The 18,937-nt window shown below is 41.4% G+C and overlaps 1 long non-coding RNA gene across 1 annotated transcript; it reads right to left on the bottom strand.

The window, feature by feature from the left end:
- Window positions 1-1,022: 1,022 nt before the first annotated feature.
- Window positions 1,023-14,047, bottom strand: LOC140212866 (uncharacterized). Its single transcript, XR_011889831.1, has 3 exons — window positions 13,769-14,047; window positions 10,319-10,513; window positions 1,023-1,195 (listed from the first exon to the last, which is right to left on the bottom strand). It is a non-coding gene; the product is annotated as an uncharacterized lncRNA (long non-coding RNA).
- Window positions 14,048-18,937: the final 4,890 nt, after the last annotated feature.

The following is an 18,937-nucleotide window of genomic DNA, read 5'->3' on the forward strand; positions in this document are numbered from 1 at the left end:
AGCAGAGGTGGTACCACCCACTCTGAATCAATTTCCTTAGCGCGCAGTACCTGAAATTCAAGCTTGCCAGCTAGAGAACATGACAAGTTCACAGCAAAATGGGCATAATGTGATAACAGTAGACAAACAGGTGATATCTCAGGCTGAAGTTAATTCAACAAGGGGACTAGTCGTCGTCAGGGAAAGAAAATCCAAGCAGACAATTCCAGCTCACGCTTACTTGCATACACAGATGTCGCTACATAGGTTTGTGTTGTGATGCCCCATGACCTAAGTCAGCATCAAAGAGGTTCATTAAAGAGTGGCACATATGCAGTGGCACACACCCAGTGTACATACACAAGTTTGTGTCAAAAAAGTTCATTGGAGAGCTGCATCTACCCAGTGGCCCCAAGTGCTCGTAGTAGCCCCAGGGGCACATACTGAATTTCCACAAATATAAGGAGTTTTTTTTTCAATATTTCTGGCCTCAGAAGACGCCTCGTATTATATAACTGACATAGACACAAACAACAAGATCACTCATAGAAATTGGTGCCAGCAACCTGCCAAACTCCCATACTTCTACACACCTTGCTACCCCAACTAAACCCCCATGGTGAGCATTTAAACTTACCTCACCTTCTCTATGCACTCACTCATTTTGCTGGATATCCATGGAGTGGAGAAAAGTGAACTATATAAATACTGCCAAGGAAAACGGTTGTTACCCTAACGAAGAAGTCCACTTCTCAAAAAAATTTCTCCACCTGATATAACACTTGTTCGACCTCTGCTGATCACCTTCAGCTGAATATTGCATATCACACAAAGCAGCAATTCAACTATAATTTTTAGTTTTCTAATGAAATAAAAATTTCTTAGGATGTGAAAGAAAATATAATACAGGAACCCTTAACAGTATCCATAAGTGTGAAATTTTTACACAGGCAAAGAGGCAAACACTTTGCCACCAGGGCACACATAAGGCGTCATTACATTTTCTCTGCAAAACGCCTTAACACCCCGACGACAGGTGGTGTTGCATGGAGCCATGGATGCATTTCAAAAAATAGGCATTTTGTATTTTCTTCTTCCACAAGATCAAGGCAGGCAGGCTGTGATGCTGTGCAAACAGTGGTGGCCTTCAAAAGGGAAGGAATCCACACAAAAAGCCATGGTACTGTTGAGATGGCAGTGCTTGATAGGGAGCATTCTGGAAAACCAAACGTAAATAGATTTTGTACGATTGTATTGCAAACAGACACCGCATGAATATTTAAACATAGCATCACCAATTATTCAACAGTGCTTGGCCATTCAATGCTACCACTCCAAGTGCATCTTGGCCACCTCAGATTTTAGGAAAAATTACAGCCCATTGTACAGTTGCAGACTGGATGAAGTGGAGAGTATGACGAAAGCCCGTCTGGTCGGGATGATGCATACTAAAAGGAAGAGGTCCAGACACCGACCAAAATGTTTAAAATAGTTTTTTACGTTTTCAAATTCAAATAAATTCAAATAAGTACTTTAAACCATTTTGGTCAGTGTCCGGACCTCTTCCTTTTAAGTCGCAGAATGCACAAACAGAATACTTCGCGAAAATTTCACATGGTGCGAGTATCGTTATCTTGTAGGCTAAGGTTGAAACATCACGGCACTGACAAAGCTACAAACAAGTGTTTCTATGAATGACCACAAGGCCTTCCAGAATGTTTCATTATGTGAGATAGACCATTAATGTTTTTTATCTGCAAAGAGTATCTTCTTATTCTGACTTAAGTATAATAGACCTTCGAGCAATTTCTGAAAAGTATTTTCATACAGCTTGGGTGGTTTATAGGCGCAAATAACCAATTTAGGAACCCCCATTTTGTAGTGAAGAAAGCTTATATTAAAAAAACCTATAGCTGCAGTGATTAAAAGTTTCTGAAATTTTGAATCAACTCTTTATATCTGCAGAATCTCTTTAATTAGGTATTAGGACGCCTTGCAGCACTGACAAAGAAAGGAAATCATGACAACATATTACAAAAACTAATAAAATGAATGTGTTCTTGATAATATGTTGTTGTATTATACACAGATTATACAAAACACCAGCAGTAATGTGCATATCTTCAGAGTGCACACACAGTTCACCAACGTAATAATAAATACAGGTCAACATCATAAAGCAACACATAGGTACTGGCGTTTTTCTTTCACATTGGCCTAAAAACCAACCACATGAGCATTCAGCCATCATATAAGCAGCACCTGCTTGCATGAATTCAAGGAACTTTCAGATGTGCAAAATCGTTTAGGAGCTTTTAAGCAATAGGCATGACACTACTATTATGGTTAATTTGTTGCCTGTAAGTGGTAAATCAAGTGAACTGCTAGTTGTCCTTCCGGTGAAGGATATTGCAGAAAATGCGAGGACAAAAAGATTATAGTAGCTATTTGGAACTCATGAATGTTAAGAAGATAATATGCAATGTTACCATGCTGACAGACAGTCAGATAAAAGATGATACAAAGAAAATATTATATATAGATTACACAGATGCAAGCATTCTGCTTCTTTATTGCTGCAAAACTCTGTAGATATAGAAGTGCTTCATCCCCTGAAAAATATTTTTAGCAATACATTCACTATGGAGTTCTATTGATGATGCATCAGATTTGCATGCTACAAGTGGTTTGAGCTGTTCAGAGACAGACATCTGGCTTGTAAACGCAAGAGCATGACGAAATACTGCAAGTGCTCCAGAAAAATGCTTGCATGGTAAGGGAAATGACAAAAACAAGAATGTGGATGAAAAGACCAAACTGCCCCAAAAGCCTCATTTTAGCAATGCAAGGTTTTATGAAACATAATTACAGTTCTAAGACAAAACAAAATACCAACATGATATGCAGAGAATGGGTGCTGGACATCAAGCAACCTCACTAAACAATGATTACATACATAAAAACGACACATTCGCAGGAAATTTCACAATACACGACATATAAACTATGTGATTCATGATGCACCCATGTCATACATCATATTGTTCAAGTAACCAACTTCTTTATTCAAGACCCCTGTAGAAGGTTTGTTAATGCAGTTATTGGTTTCTTGGATGGAAAAGACCTAGTATACAAATCTGCACTTCCCTGCCTTATATTTGCAAACTGCATGTGTACAGTCACAGTTTGGCACAGTTTGGCATGTTTTGCAATGTTTTGTGAGATATCCAGATGCTGTTACCACCTACATCTGTGCACAATGCTCCTGCAGCCTGCCATTACCACAAATCCTGGTCTATCCTACATAATACCCCAGTCACACGGGCACTTTCAAAGTCCTTTGAACCAAAGATCCTTTACTTCAAGGGAGAATGTGCACTGTCACACAGGCACAGCAAAGGAGCCCTACTGGAAGGGGGCTTTGAGTCAAAGGAGTGCGCGTTCGTCCTTTGAAACCTCAAGGCAATACTCCCAAGCCTAGAGGGCGTCTGACAGTAGAAAAAATAATCTAAAGATATGGAAGTTCAATTTTTACCTCTTCAGAACGAGCTTATAAGTACTGAATACTGTTACTAAAGTACTAAACACTTTCGGGACACCCGCAATCTCCATCATGAAAGCGCCGGTACAGCAACACCGGCACGGCCTGTCGTCAGCAGCAACCTCGACACAACACGGTTGCCATGTGCGATTTGGTTCTTTGGTTAGTGGCTGCTAGGCATCCCAGTCTCCTTGGCTTTTTTCTGCACATCTTTCCTTGTCACTTTTGTTTTTTAGTTTTTACAGCGTTTATGTGTACCTACCGCTACCTAGCCACAACGAACGAAACAAACAGCTGAAGCAAAGGCAACAATGAATAATCGACGCCAATGTGCGGTGTACGAAGCGGTACACATGGTGGCCATCATTACAATAAATACATCTGTTTGTGATAAAGTAATGCCTTTACTACGTGTGCATTTTGTTTTGATGTTTCTATGTATTAGGAAAAATAAATGTTGCTGAAGAAAATGTGAGAAGGCAACCGGTCAATAAACCCACACATGCTACCTGAAGGTCTATATAAAGACAGAAAACTAGGCTCAGGTGTTTCTATCTCTAAAAGAAAAGACAAGCTTTTATACGGCAACCTATCAACTTGAAGCCCACGGTAGTAGTTCTCTTCTATGGCATCTAGCTGTTGAGCACGAGTCAAATAAAAATTAATGCAAATGTATTAGTGTTCCATGCTTTTAATGCATGGAAAAGGGACACTAAAGGAAATTAATGAGTTAAGTTAGATTAAACGTTAGCCTTTTGGAATAACAAGTTCATCATTTATACCAAGAACAGAGCTTTTATAAGCAAGAAAATTAGAACTGGAACATCAAAGGGCACCAACTAATATATTGAACCAAATTCTGTAGTTTTATTTGCCAAAACCACAATATGATTATGAGGCATGAAGTACGAGGGATTCTGGAATAATTTTGACCCCCTTGGTTACTCTACTGTGCATACAGTGCAAAACACACATGCATTTTTGCATTTCACACCTATCAAAATGCAGCTGCCACAGCTACAATTTGATTATCCACCATCAGGCTTGGCAGCGCAACACCAAACAGCCCAACTCAGAGCCCATGCTTGTCAGCAACCTTCTGCAGTGAGTGCATCACTTGGTGCTCATGAGGCAGTACTTCCAGCTGCTTCAGCTGCTTTAAAGTGTGCGCACTGCTGGCTTTTGCTGTTTTACAGCCCTTAAAGCCCAACTACAACAAAAGTTAGGGCTGCATTAAAAAATGATTCAAACAGTGTAAATACAAAACAGCGTTCTAGCAATCTTGATACCGAGACTGAAATGAATGCCACAATTACCAGTAACTTGCAGTGAGGCATGACTCAGATTGCAGGGCACCTTAGTGTGGCCTACGAGATAAGGGACCACCTGCAGCTGCCTGCAGTGATAAAAACCTGGAGGCGATGTGGACTCTCGTCATAGCCACTAACCACCAGGTTCATGTGTCGTCTGCTAATACAGTATTAAAAGAATATCAAAAAGAAAATTAGATACCAGCCCCGCAGCTTTGCCAAGATCACTACAGTAGTATTTACTACTAATTTATTACCAATATAGCCAAAGTGAAATTTCATTGCATTTTGAATTTAAGCTTTTGCAGTAGGGGTTTTGAGATGTGATAATCGCAATGCTCCTGTGCTTTGTGACATTACATCACTAGATATTTGACAACGCCGTGGTTCTAAGTGTTTTTACATACATCGATATCTTGATTCTTTTACAACCTAACTCTAATATGACACATGAGAATACGGTAGATAACATTTGAAATGTCTTTAATGGGCACGGAAAAGGGCTAACCTTTACACATGAGACACGCATGGTGAAAGCATTGTACGCAAGGCTCCCACGTGTCTTTAAATAATTTTTCACTTTGGTCGGTGTCAGTTCTGTTTTTTCCCTTGACTCTTCCTAACCGGACAACACTTCATCAGACTCAACTTCATTAACCCATTGACAATATGCTGCATATCTTAGGTAAACATTTGATGCTCACCCTAACGCATGTTTCCTGAAGTTACCAACTAAGAGCAAAGAAAGGTTAGCTACTGTATGAACCAGCCTAAATCCATGTTAAGCCCACAATTGCCCAATGTGCCTTGAATAGGCTCTAAAAATGTGTATAAACACAAGGCGCAATAGATTTTTTGCTCACGTTGGCATGTTCATAACAGCTGGCCTCCCTCACTCTCATCATCGGAATCTCAGAATCCCTATTGCGAAAACTTCAGGAGTGGAAAGCAGCAAAGGTAACAGTGCGTAGTTTGAAGCAGCCAGAGGCACTGCCTCATGAGCACAGCAGTTGCGCTCACTGAAGAAGGTTAATGACAAATATGGGGCCCCATTCGTGCTGCTGGTTCCGAAGAAGCCATCTAAGCTTTTTTCCCACGCTTGAGTGTAAAAATACAGCTGCTTTTAACAAAAGGCATGCAACACCGTTCATGAATTGTGCCATTGGAATGGTTTACCAAATAACCTCTTACTTCTGGTAAGCTCTACACAAGCCAAATTGGACGCTGCACTGATGAAAGGGCAAGAGAACATTTGCAGAATATAAAAACAAAGTAAGACCAATGTAGGTGAGCATTGTAACACATGCACTTGTCATCCACAACTTGAAATATATTCTTCGCAGAAGTAGAAACATGAATTCACAACTGATATCAGAAGCTCTTTTAATATCAAAGAATGACTGTGTAATTATTCTTTTTTTTTCTATTTCTCACAAGTATGTGTATGAATGTTTTTTGCTTTCGGTTTACAGAGGTTGCTACACCTCAATTTGTTTGACCCTGTTCCCTTCTTTGCAATCTTTCCTCCCTCCCCCTCTTTTATGAACTTCCAGAGAGATTATATGAATAGTTCCTGCTTTCTTAGAAAACATGGCACACACGCGGTGGATGTGGAACATCCTTTCTGCTGCAGGCATCACAAGTACGTGATCTTTTTGGGTGAAGGCAACTGGTCAATAAAGCCCCACATGCCAACTGAAGGCATCAATGTTGCCGGAATCGAGACCCTTGTTATGTAATGAACGAGAAGAAAGCAGGTTAACCGAGGGGCCCGATTTTTATTAATCATAAGACGCCAACAAACAAAGGCACCAAGGACAACACAGGGAAAATTCCTTCTGCTTACTAATTGAAATAAAGAAATTATAACTTAATGGAACTGAAAGTGGATGAAGAAACAACTTCCCGCAGGTGGGGAACAATTCCACATCTACGCATTACGTGTGTGATGCTCTACCGATCGAGCTAACACAGCACCGTCTTCCCATGTATTTTCTGGGGTATTTATGTTACTACTAGAATTAACCCTGGGATTGTTAGCCAGTGCCACCACTCACAAACCTTGGCGATATGTAGAGCATCCTTTCTGTCGCAGGCATCACGAGTATGTGATCTTTTTGGGTGAAGGCAACTGGTCAATAAACCCACACGTAGTACCTGAAGGCACCAATGTTGCCAGATTCGAGACCCTCGTTATGTAATGAACGAGAAGGGGGTTAACCAAGGGGCCCGATTTTTTACTGCTGGTGTAGTACACACTTTCCTGCGTTTAGGGTGATGCCAGCTTCTTGCAGGTGCTGAAGTACTTTGTGCAGTCGTGCATCATGTTCTGTCTTCGTTCGGCCAAACACTATTATGTCGTCTTGCAGACATGCTTGGCCGTCCAGGCCTTCTAGCAGTCTTAGCATTTCCCTGTGGAAAAATTCAGTTGCTGTGGAAATTCTGAAGGACAATCGGAGGAACTTAAAATGGCCAATTGGCGTCAGGAAAGTGTTGTACCTCTGGGACTCGGGTAACCAGTAACCAATATCCGGCTATAGCATCAAGTTTGCTAAACCAGGCAGCTCCGGTGAGTTTGGCCAGGCAATCATTGATGGTGGGCACTAAGACTCATTCTCACAGAATGTTCTATTTTAACCCTCCAAAGTCACTGCAGATTTGAAGCTCGCCTCCTTCATTTTTAGCCACTACCATAGGTGCATGCCACTCTGTGGTTTCTTCGACCTTTATGATGACACCCAGGCTCTCCGTTCTCTCCAACTCACATTTTGACACCCGGCAACATGAGCAGAGGTACTCGCCCCGAGTACATAATAGCACACCGCTTGGCATCAGGGAGTAGCGATATATTGTAATCGGTCCTGAGAAGGTAGGCCCAGGTCTGTAGCCAGGTAGAGATAGTGGCATAAAATGTTGGCTGGGTCGCTGACCTTGCCTTTTGACTCCGCTACTTCAAGGAGACTTGGTTGGACATTGAAGGATTTGATTGCGGGGGGACGTCAAAAAGTGCGTCATGCAGCTTGTCTATTACATAAATTTGTTCTTGACACAACCAGCCATTTCAGCACACGGTAGCAGTCTAACCGTTGCTTTTTTTTGGTCCTGCCGGGTCCGAGCAGCTGTTCTTTTGCTTGCTTCAGGTTTCCCGTGACTTGTTCGTCGTAGAGGCTTGTTGGCATGGCAGTCACATCTGCACCAGTGTCTACCTTGAAGCCATTGACCATCACATTGATTTTTCATGGCCCAGGATCCTGTTGGTCAGTTAATTGTCCAAGTAAACCTTTTCCAAAACAGCTTGGTATGTGCATTTTGTTCTGCTTTTTGGAAGCGGAAAAGCATATGGCAGCTGTGTTCCTTTTTACTGCAGGCACTGCATGTTTTGCCATTCGCTGTGCACATAGTGTGTGATGGTGAACCATAGGTGTCTTGTTGAGCCATACCACTTGCATGTCAGTGCAGTTTGGTCACGCTGGTTTTTACGAATTATTTCCTTTGCTCTCCGAGAAGCTGTGCATGGTGTCTACAGCTTCAAGTGATTGTAGCTGTGGCCGTAGGTCCTTTTGCTGCTGTTTGATTGTTGCCATGTTGCGAGCAGCGTTGACAGCGGCTTCCAGAGTAAGCTCAGCATTAAGTTGCAGCTTCTCACTTACCTACGTGTCTGTGGGACCGACCACGAGTCTATCACAGATCAGTTGCTCTTTCAGGGCGCTATACTCCGAGGCTTCAGCTAGCCTGAAGAGTTCGGTGATGAACATATCGGCTGTCTCATGCACGTCTTGCTTCTGGCTGTTGAACTTTGCACACTCGTATATCATGTTCATCCGTGTCAGGAAATTTTTTATGAACAGTTGCATTACTGTGTTGTAGTCGAGTTTCTCAGCATCACAGAGCCTGAGCAAGGCTAGGACGTCTTTGGCTTCACGACCCATGGCATAAATGAGCGTGTTCACCTGCGTCTCGTCGTCGTCTTTAGTCTGGAGATAGCTCTATAGCACTCCCTTCTCGTGAGCCACCGTTTCTACTCCTCGGGCTGCCGAAAATCAAGTTTTTCCGGCAGTTTGACGACGAACGAGTTTAGTGGAGCTGCGTGCTGGGCTGTGGACCCTGTAGGTGAAGCCATGGGTAGCAAAGTTTCGTATTCACCGCAGTGCGCTGTAGGTGTAGACTTCTACTTGTGTGGTGCATTTCTCACAGCGTTGTCGAGTATCCCACCGCTGCCTCCATGTCATGGTCGGGTGACGAGCATACGTGATTGACAAAACGTAAGTGTTAACTGGAACTGTTTACTAGGTTGTGTATGCAAAACAAGCACGGCTACATGCCGGCTCGGCTTACACGGTCTGGTCCGCTCTCCCAGAGGCGTTGTTCCGCATCTTACATGACCGTGTACATAGCGCCATCTCGTTGTGGTAGCTCGCATGACACGGTGCACCAGTGTAACTCAATGGACAGCAACTTCAAAAAAAGTATATTTCGGAAGGCTGCCCAAGTTTAAGCAACAGTCAGTTAACGTTAAGGCAATTTGCCCTCTTATTAACATGCACATTTACGCCACTAGACCATAACCTCTTTGCTACATTATAGCACAGTTTTGGTCCGAATTAAAACACTGATATAAGACAGCGGAAAAGTTACGAATAAGTGCCATAAATACGAAGAATATTAGAAGGGCATACACTATCATTCTTGCTAACTGCTCATTTGTTGAAATTCTGGCAGTCTTCTGAATTATAATTTTTAAACGTGCTGCCCATTGAGTTATGATAATGCATTGCGGTGAAATTTGATAGATGGCCGCAGAGCCAATTCAACATTTCAGTTTCAACCACAGCTAGTTACCCCTATGCTTTTCTTGGCTTCATTGCCTGCTGGCTTTATATGGTCGTGATTTTTAAAAAATGAAGCCCGTTTTCCTTCTCATTCATTCATGCGAGGGTTTGAAACCTCATAGCTTTGATGCCTTTAGGTAGCATGCATGGGTTTATTAGCCACATGCCTGCTCTCTTCAGTTCAGGTGTTGCGCGACACCATCGTGCAAAAAAAGATGTTCCACATCTGCCCACCATGGCTCTAAATGGCGCTGGCTAACACTCCCAGGGCATAAATACCCAAGTTAGCACAATTGGTAGTGCATCGCGTGTGTACTGCAAAAGTTGTGGGTTCAGTCACCACCAGAGACAAGGTCCTTTCGTCTGCTTTCATGACTTTCTTTCAATATTTTCTACATTTCAATTTCAACCACAGCTAATTACACCAACGCTTTTCTTGGCTGAATTGCCTGCGACCTTTATATAATCAGCAAAAATAAGGTAACAAGAAAATTAAAATAAATAAGTGGAGGACAGGGTCATCGGTGTTCAAAGAAGCACCTTCCTTTTTGTATCGTTAACCAACATGTGCGCCCAATAGGTAACTCCTCTACCTGCACATCGAATGACAATGCAAGAAATGCACCTGGAACCCACAGTCAAATATATGTACAGCATACCAATGCATCTCTCCTCCGAAGGTAGTGAAGAGCACAGGTGCCTGTAGAGTTGCGTGCCACGGTTCCTCTTGCCAACCCATGGAAAGGAGCATAAGTGATGCTGTAGAGCTTGCTCCTTCAAGCAGTGTTCAGGTATCCATTCATAATCCTGCATGTAGTGTCCAATGTATTGTGGATATCAAGACAGCTTCAGTCCTGCAGCAAATAAAGTGATCAGTTCTAACCAAAATGTTGAGATGTAGGCACTTTGGCAGGCGGATGTTAAATGTTGAAGTTTCTGGGATGCGAATGATAATTTCATTAAACATTATATGGGCCACTCATACAGGGATGGAAGCAGTCAAAGAAGTTTTGGAGCAGCTCTGGGAGGTGGCAAATTTGACACACTGGAGCATGAATTGCCCGTTTTCGAGCAGTAAATACATGTTTACATGAGTAGCTTGGTAAAGGTCAATGAGTGAAATACAGGTATATGAAGAAAAGGTGTTCCTTATTTTACTTTACAGAGCACTATTTGATTATGGCAGATCAGTTCTGTGGAAGCCTGCAAGGCAAGTAAAATTCATGACAGGAAAAATTTTCACCCACCCTACTGTAGCATGAAGCTACGAAGGAGACCTGTACAGGTTTCTCGGAAACCACCATTAAATTACATACTGGATGTGACAACTAACTGTGGCCAAGAAAAAAATTAATCAGTGCTTTCCGTGAACATCACCCACTCTATGTTGATAGGTTTATGTTTGTGCTACTCAAGTTTCTTTTTTTCCATTGTGAACAAGCAATTAATATGTACTTGTAATGAATGTTTATTTCCTTACTTATCGAATATGGTGCCAATGCAAAGGTTGTGGAATACGCCGAGAAATGACCGATAACAGCATTACAACGACCTAGCTCATGTGTGGTCTTTTTTTTTTTTCGAAAACAAACAAACAAACAAACAAGCGAATTTTTCTTTAGAAATTCACGTGACAATGCGCTCCGCATCAGTAATATAAGTGGTCTCAGACAGAAACAGTGTCATCAGTGCACTGCATATATTATGAATGTGCAAACCTGGGGCACAGTCTTGTAAAGGTTCGCAAAGCGAACTGTTACCAAGATCGCGCTACTTCGCATTTGGTAGGGACTGTACTTGCACGCCAAAACTGCTGACATGTCGAGAAAAAGCTGCAGCTGCTCTTTCCCAGTGCCCCTATTTGACAAAGTTTTTGTAAAGATTGATGCAATAGTGCGCAGAAGCATTGTCATGGTAAGGGCAGTTTATTTTCACCTTTTATTTATTTTACGGGCTTTCATTCTCGTGCCTTCACAAATCCTAGGCTGTCTTAAATGCTGTTACCGGCCATTGGTAACCATCATACAAAGCTTTTCACTGACATCTCATCGATTAGGTAAATCAAGACACTCATCAGATACAGTGAACACCATTCGAGTAGTGCACTCTGGTAATTTTTCATTCTTGGCAACCTGCAGTTGAGATAGCAGAATATCGCAGAATAAATGTGAAGTGACGTAGTGGTCATTGCATGTTTGCGAGTATTTTATATCTGTTTTGACACACTGGTTGGAAAAAAAGACATGAACGGGCATGTTAATTGCACTTGAGCTATGGTATACAAGTTTCCCTTGTTGTGCAAGGGCGTCTACATTAGACAGACAGGAAGGGGTATCAATGATTCATAATAAGGTTCGTTACAGCGCAACCTAAGACAAGGACAACAGAAGGTACAAAATGACGACACGGCGCTGTTTTGTACCTTCTGTTGTCCTTGTCTTAGGTTGCGCTGTAACAAACCTTAGTATGAATCCCAGCCAACTGGCCCAACTTGCCGTTCTGATGCGGTATCAACGATTGCTTGGGCGAGCATAGTTACAACCTTCATAAAAGTTAACGAAGTAGGCCCCTTGCCATGCATTGCAAGACTTGTGGATGCAAACTAGTTTTTTTAAAGAATGTGTCATCATAGGATGCAGTAACATTCAACTGATGCGCGAGATTACTGATCAGGCTAATGCCATTGCCAAATACGTTAGGGTGTGCGTGAGTACACCCTCCTTATCTTTATCAGGCAAGGAACTTTACTTTCTAAGTTGGTCGGCACGTTTTCAGTGAACTGCAGCCGTCTGCTTCTTGTAAGGTTGTTGTTTCAGTTGTTTTTCTCATGTGTGCTATGAGCGGCGCATATAATGTGCAGTAGGGTCGTGGAATAAGACCAGTTAGAAGTTAGTGCTCATCCTGTCACCTGTACTTCTTCTTCCATACTCAAACTGAGTTATGCTAAAGCAAGACAAGAATCCATTCAGTCAGTTTGTGCCTTCGAACCAGTTCACCTCCACAGTGCACAATGATGCTATTATAAAGGGACATTGAAAATAATGTTTATTTTCTTTGAATAAATAAAGTTTAGTATGAAGTTTCACACTGCATTTTGCAAGTTTTAATTACCCTAGTATAAATTTGTATTCTAGAATGTGAAGGATGAAAACAAGCATTTCCAACCTTACACATTTCCAATGACATCTAATCACTACAACTTAGAGGAAAGGCGCTACGATCTCAAACAGTCGCAACTTCTATCCGCGGTTGTTGTATATAAAGGCATTACGCACCGAGAGAATATGGTCAAATCTTAAAGCTAAAACTACGGTAAAGGCTTGTACCAACACGCCTAAACAAGGGAGAACATTTCAAAACACATAGTGCGGAGGTAAAAAAATAGATCATGGAGTTTTACTTGCCAAAACTACAATCTGATTATGAGGCACGCCATAGTGGGGGGACTCCGAAATAATTTTGACCACCTGAGGTTCTTTAACGTGCACCTAAATCAAAGTACACGGGTGTTTCCGCATTCTGCCCCCATCAAAATGCGGCCGCCGTGGCCGGGAATCGATCCCACGACCTCGTGCTTAGCAGCCCAACACCATAACCCCTAAGCAACCACGGTGGGTACAGTGCACAGCTGTGAAAATTTTTCCTATACCAGAAATAAGTTTTTGGCCAGGGGCTCAAGAACCGGGGGAATCGCGCCCTGTCTGGCGCTGTTCACAGTGCCACCTCAGCCAACTGGGAGATTTGCACGCGAGAACGAGAGCACCAAGTCCGGCCATGGCTGGTAAACCCATATGACGATACATTACCAAAATATGCAGTAACTAAAACAAAAGGACGCGTACAAACGAGATGTGTCCTTTTTATTCAACTGACATATTATCTTCGCGCCTTCTCCCCCTTGTACGATATAGAGGTTACACAGTTCTGCTTATTCTATCGTCTTACATCATGCATGCGCACTGAGCACGTCAATACGTTCTGGATATCGCAGAAGCCGTTGTTCACGTCGTGAGACTCACGGTAGCGAAGTCAAATGCGATCCTTCTAGAAATAAAGAAATTGTTTGCCTGCGACAAACTTTGCAAACAAGAAATAAAGTACGAGCTTACCAAAATGCTTCGTCCAGGTTGGTGGCGGCACGCAGTTCGTTGGCGTTCACCGTTGCGCATTACGCTGTGTTGTTAATCACGCCGCCCTCGCTTGTAGGCGTGAGAAGAGCATCAAAGTATTATTCTTTTCTGTCAAATACTGCTGCTTCGTAAGTACAAATAGAAAATTTTGAGTTGTCAAGCCTACCCCAGCATACTGGCACATAACAGCTTTCCGCGCTCAAATCTCGCTGTGGATTCGAATTCGCGCTGCGTGCATTTCGATGAGCTGTTGGGGCGCCACCTAGAAGAGTTTGAAAATGGACAAAACGAAACAAAGTTCTAACATATGTCCGTCTAGATTATTTTATATTTATTTATTTAAGGTATAAGGCACATGCTGTTTAGAAAATACTCCCGGCAAACAATGTTTTAGTTTAGTTTCTTTGGCCCCTCGGCCCCTCCGATTTATGTCCATTGTCAGCTGGCCTGCGGCCTTTAAACGATATTCCTTACATATTGTGGCTCAATGTCGAGGACATTAAACCTGGTTGAATGGGGTTTAAATGGAGAGACAATATTTCGTTTTGTAAAGTATTGCTGCTGGCGATAAAGCGAGAAATAGGCTGCTTCTCGTCGGCAAAAGGAGCCGGACGAGCAAGTCACGAAATGCAAGAAAACGAACGGCTTGCATGATTACTAGTACAGTCTCGCTTGGTTGACCAGTGAGAAACAGCATAATTAACAACCTAACAAATACAATGGACAGCCGCCAAATCGTTGGTCAATTATACATGTTAATGATGAGTCAGAGTGGTTGTTATTTCGTGTTTGTCCGTTTGTAAACGTGTTGTGCACAGCTTCGTTTATTCGATGTTGTGCCCCATTTCCACCAGAAAAAGAAAGAAAGAAAAGCGGCGTGTTTCTGTTGACGCGGCACGCGCAAGTGAAACGGATTTACGGGCAAGCCGCGCGTGTCACGTTCACACATATATCGCTCAATAAAGCATTCCGGCGGTATCGATCGACATACCGGCCGCACCACTGGTGGTAACGGCTATAGTGGTACCGGTGGTAATAAGGGGAGCCGAAAGGACCTAGAACCTCAGGGCACTACAAGAATATATTTCATGGTTTCACACCTGCTTACTGCAAAAGTGTACGTACATGCATGGTATAGCACTGTACTCGTAATGCAAAAATAAACGAATTAAAATTAATTTGTAAACTAAGAAACGAAGGTGAACCTTCAATAATTCACGAACAGGTAGGTTCACACTCAACTGACTCATGATACAGTATGCTAGCTGTGCCAAGAATCTTAATTAGTCGAGCAATTAAGGGTGGTGACTGTCATGTGCAATGCCTTGGGGAAATGCATGCAGAAGTAGAACAATAGCTGTTGCTCTGTCTTTACTCATGCCCTATCAACTGATTATTCACTTATTTATTTATTTATTTTTATTTTCACATACTGTAGTCCAATTGGGCTATCGCAGGAGTGGGTTTGTACATTGCATATACCAAAATATTTTTCTGCACAAATCAACTTCAATGCCTTAAAAAACATGATAACTTCAATATAAAAGATACAATCAGTATAATAAACGCAGCATGAATCAAGTAAATACAAAGATTTTTCTAATTTACCTAGTTTCACCTGGGAGTAAGTTCCATTTTTCAATTGTATGAGGAAAGCTATACTTAAACAGGTTAGTATGCAGTTGAAATGGTGCAAGGTTAAGTTTGTGGCTATTCCTAGTAGGTTTCAAATTATCAGGAGGCAGATAGTTGTTCTTTAATGAGTAGTGTGGGGTGTTATTTGAATTATGCAACAATTTAAGGCATTCATAATCACGCCGCTTGGACAGAGGTAGTAAACCGATTTGTTGTTTATTTAAGTCATTATTCCAAAAATTGGAGAGTTGGAATTTCCCCTCACAAGGCACTATTGGCAATAAAATCACCTACAGTGCTTGTCGAATGGGTGCCGCAGTGCAACAGTTGACCTGCAAAGATGGGGCCGAACCCCTGCTTAGAAAATGGAAGAGAGGCCGAACTCTCTCGAGCCCTGGCTAACTTTGAGCACTGACTGTGTTGAGCGGTATACTATATATTGTACTACCACACAGTACAATGATGTATATTAATGATTAAAACAGTAATAATATGTATATAATAATAATAATAATAATAATAACAATAATAATAATAATAATAATACTGATTCAGATCTGCTACCATATCTGCATCTCCTTCCTTCATGCTACAGAAAATGTCTATGGAATTCTTGCTGTCAAATCAATAAATATATACTTCAGAGCATTGTTGCGTTGTCGTGACAGTGTAGAATAAGGCACTGGAAACATCACTTCACAGCATTAAATCTTTATCGGTGAAACCTGTGCTCAGAAAAACATGTGGCACTCAAAGCACAACAACCCAGCGGCGAGTATGGTGTGTGAAGCGCGTTACATGACTCGTCAAAGGTCGTAACATAATTGCTGGTGCTATATATATATATATATATATATATATATATATATATATATATATATATATATATATATATATATATATATATATATATATATATATATACATACCTTCCGCAAAGTACAACACTATTTGCATCTCACGTTGACTGATATCTTTCAATTGTTAGTAGGTGAAATGCAATCCACAGACAAAGGATAAACAATTGTATGCATATCTATCAGTATAATCACGGAGTATCAGGCTGGGCATCAACCAAATTGATTCTTAATATCTGTAACTGTGGCGAGGAAAGCATATGTCGCCTTGAAGAAGACAAGTCCACTTGTTGAAACGTTGGCTCCTGCTTTCATCTTGTTCTCGGTTTGCTCATCGTCTTGAATTTCCATTTCCCGCCGTCCCCATGTTTTCCCTGGGTTTGTATACATGGTATTTTAACACGCAGCCTAAAAGATTGCAGATTATTCTCCTGCATGCATAGTTGGTATATAATTGTGAATCAGCAACACACTAAAAAAACGTTTTCTTCTAGCATAACACTGAAGCATACAAAGTTGAAAATTTACTGTGCCTACCTGGGCGTCATTTCACATATTTAAGAGGTGAATCATTTTCCTTTGTGTACATGTGCATTGGGCTAGCTCCCAGATCAAACTATATGTCATCAATCTGCACAGTTGGCACAGTAGGAATTCACAAGACAAATTTTAGCACAGTGCACCTTGTTTACACTTTTCTGCATTTCTGTATGCAAGATATAACACTACAATTTCCGCTGAAGATACTGTGCTTGTTGTGCAGGCCATGTTTTGATGCTAATGGATGGCACCTGTATAATCATGTAAGACTTTTGTGAATATATTGGCGCAGCAGCACCTTCTGTTATTTTGTATGTATATTTCTGACCAGCAACACAACCAAGCAGAGGTATATTGTGCTGTAGGCAAAACAAGTGGCCACTTAGATTTGGCAGCTCTAGATGGGCACATCGCATCTAGTCGTTCCTCACCCCACTTTAACATTTACATTTCACCAATGGCAAAGGACAATGTTGGATTCCGTAAAATATCCAATTTCAAATGCACTATGGATGACTGACTTTTGAAAGAACAATGAAGTGATGCCTGGAAACCTGTGTACCAACTTTCTTCCCATATTAGTTACTATAATGCCTTACAATGTGTCTTAAAATTCTTCACATGGTGCACCTAAATATGGTACTAGAGTGGAGAGGAGTGCAGTAGTTTGACTTTACCTAGGGTAGCAAAATGCCTCACAACACTGCTACATCAAAGTAGCAGTGTTGCAGCGCTCAACGGTGCCCTTAAAGGCATCAGTTGCGCCCATCACATAACAGGGGCAGGGGGAGTACAAACATAAATGAGATTACAAAGAAATAGTTACAACAAATAATAGGACAAAGTACAGAACAAAGGTATGCTAACATTGTTTAGGTATTAAGAAACAGAATGTAAGAAATCATAAGAATTGCAAAACAAAAGTTATGCACACAGCAAAATCAAATGTTGAAAATATGCATGCACACATAAACTACGATATTAATACAGGTATTTATTAGTAACTCACAAAAACAACTAAACAAGAATGTAATAAAAAAGGCAACTAATTAACAGTGCGTAGCACGTCGTAACATTTTAATGTCAGATTCTGTGGCAATATCAGAGGGAAAGCAGTTCCCTTCAGTGATGGTGCAGGGTATAAAGGATCATGCATATTGTAACGTGCGAGATGGTGTACGCTTGAATATGAGGTGGTGATCCTGGCATGAAAATACGACAGGTGGTGACTGAAAGAAATCATTGTGAAGAGAAGTACGATTATAAAGTTTGTCAAGCAGGCAAAGACGCACTGATTTGTGGCGAAGGGATAGTGCTTGTAAATCAGTACGTGCTTTTAATGATGATACGGAAGTGTAAGATGAATAGTCGGAAAATATGAAGGTGAGCAGCCCAGTTTTGAACAAATGCAATCTCGTCAACAATGTTTACCTGCCAGAGTGCTATATTAGCGATGCGTATTCGAGCTTTGTGTGGATTAGTGCAGTGTAAGCAAGTTTATGTATGTTGACAAAAGCATGCTTTAGGTTTAATTTGATGATGCCAAGAGAGTGGTGAGCTGCTGCAAAGATGGAGTAAATGTGGTGGTTTCATGCTAAGTCGTAATGTAAATGAAAACCTGTGCTGGTAGTTGAATGTTAAACTGGGATCTTCGAAATAGTCGATGACTTGTGAATTAATAATGTGTTCCATAAGTTTGCGAATTGTACTGGTTAATGATATTCATTGGTAGTTAAGGGGTGATAAACACTCGCTGGATTTGTAGAATGGGATGACTTTAGCCACTCACCAGTCTTAAGAATGAACCCAGGGGGTATGTTGCGACACTAGCTGGGACACATTCTTGAGTAGCTTGTTATTAAATTTGCTGTGACCTGTTGTAGATGAAGTTTTTAATCTGTTTAGTAAGGTAAAAGTGCCCCACCCACTAATAACAATTTCAGACATGTCAGATTGCATGGGGAAGTCAGGGCATGCAGTGATGTCTTCACATTTGGACACTCAACAAAACATGTCATTTAGTAACTGCACACACTATAACTCAGGAACTACATCACCACCAGAATTAGGATTATGTCAGGCTGTGAATAGGGGTTTATTACGTGCCATAATCACT

This window comes from Dermacentor andersoni, chromosome 8, assembly GCF_023375885.2.
Source record: "Dermacentor andersoni chromosome 8, qqDerAnde1_hic_scaffold, whole genome shotgun sequence".
Taxonomy (NCBI): Eukaryota; Metazoa; Arthropoda; class Arachnida; order Ixodida; family Ixodidae; genus Dermacentor; species Dermacentor andersoni.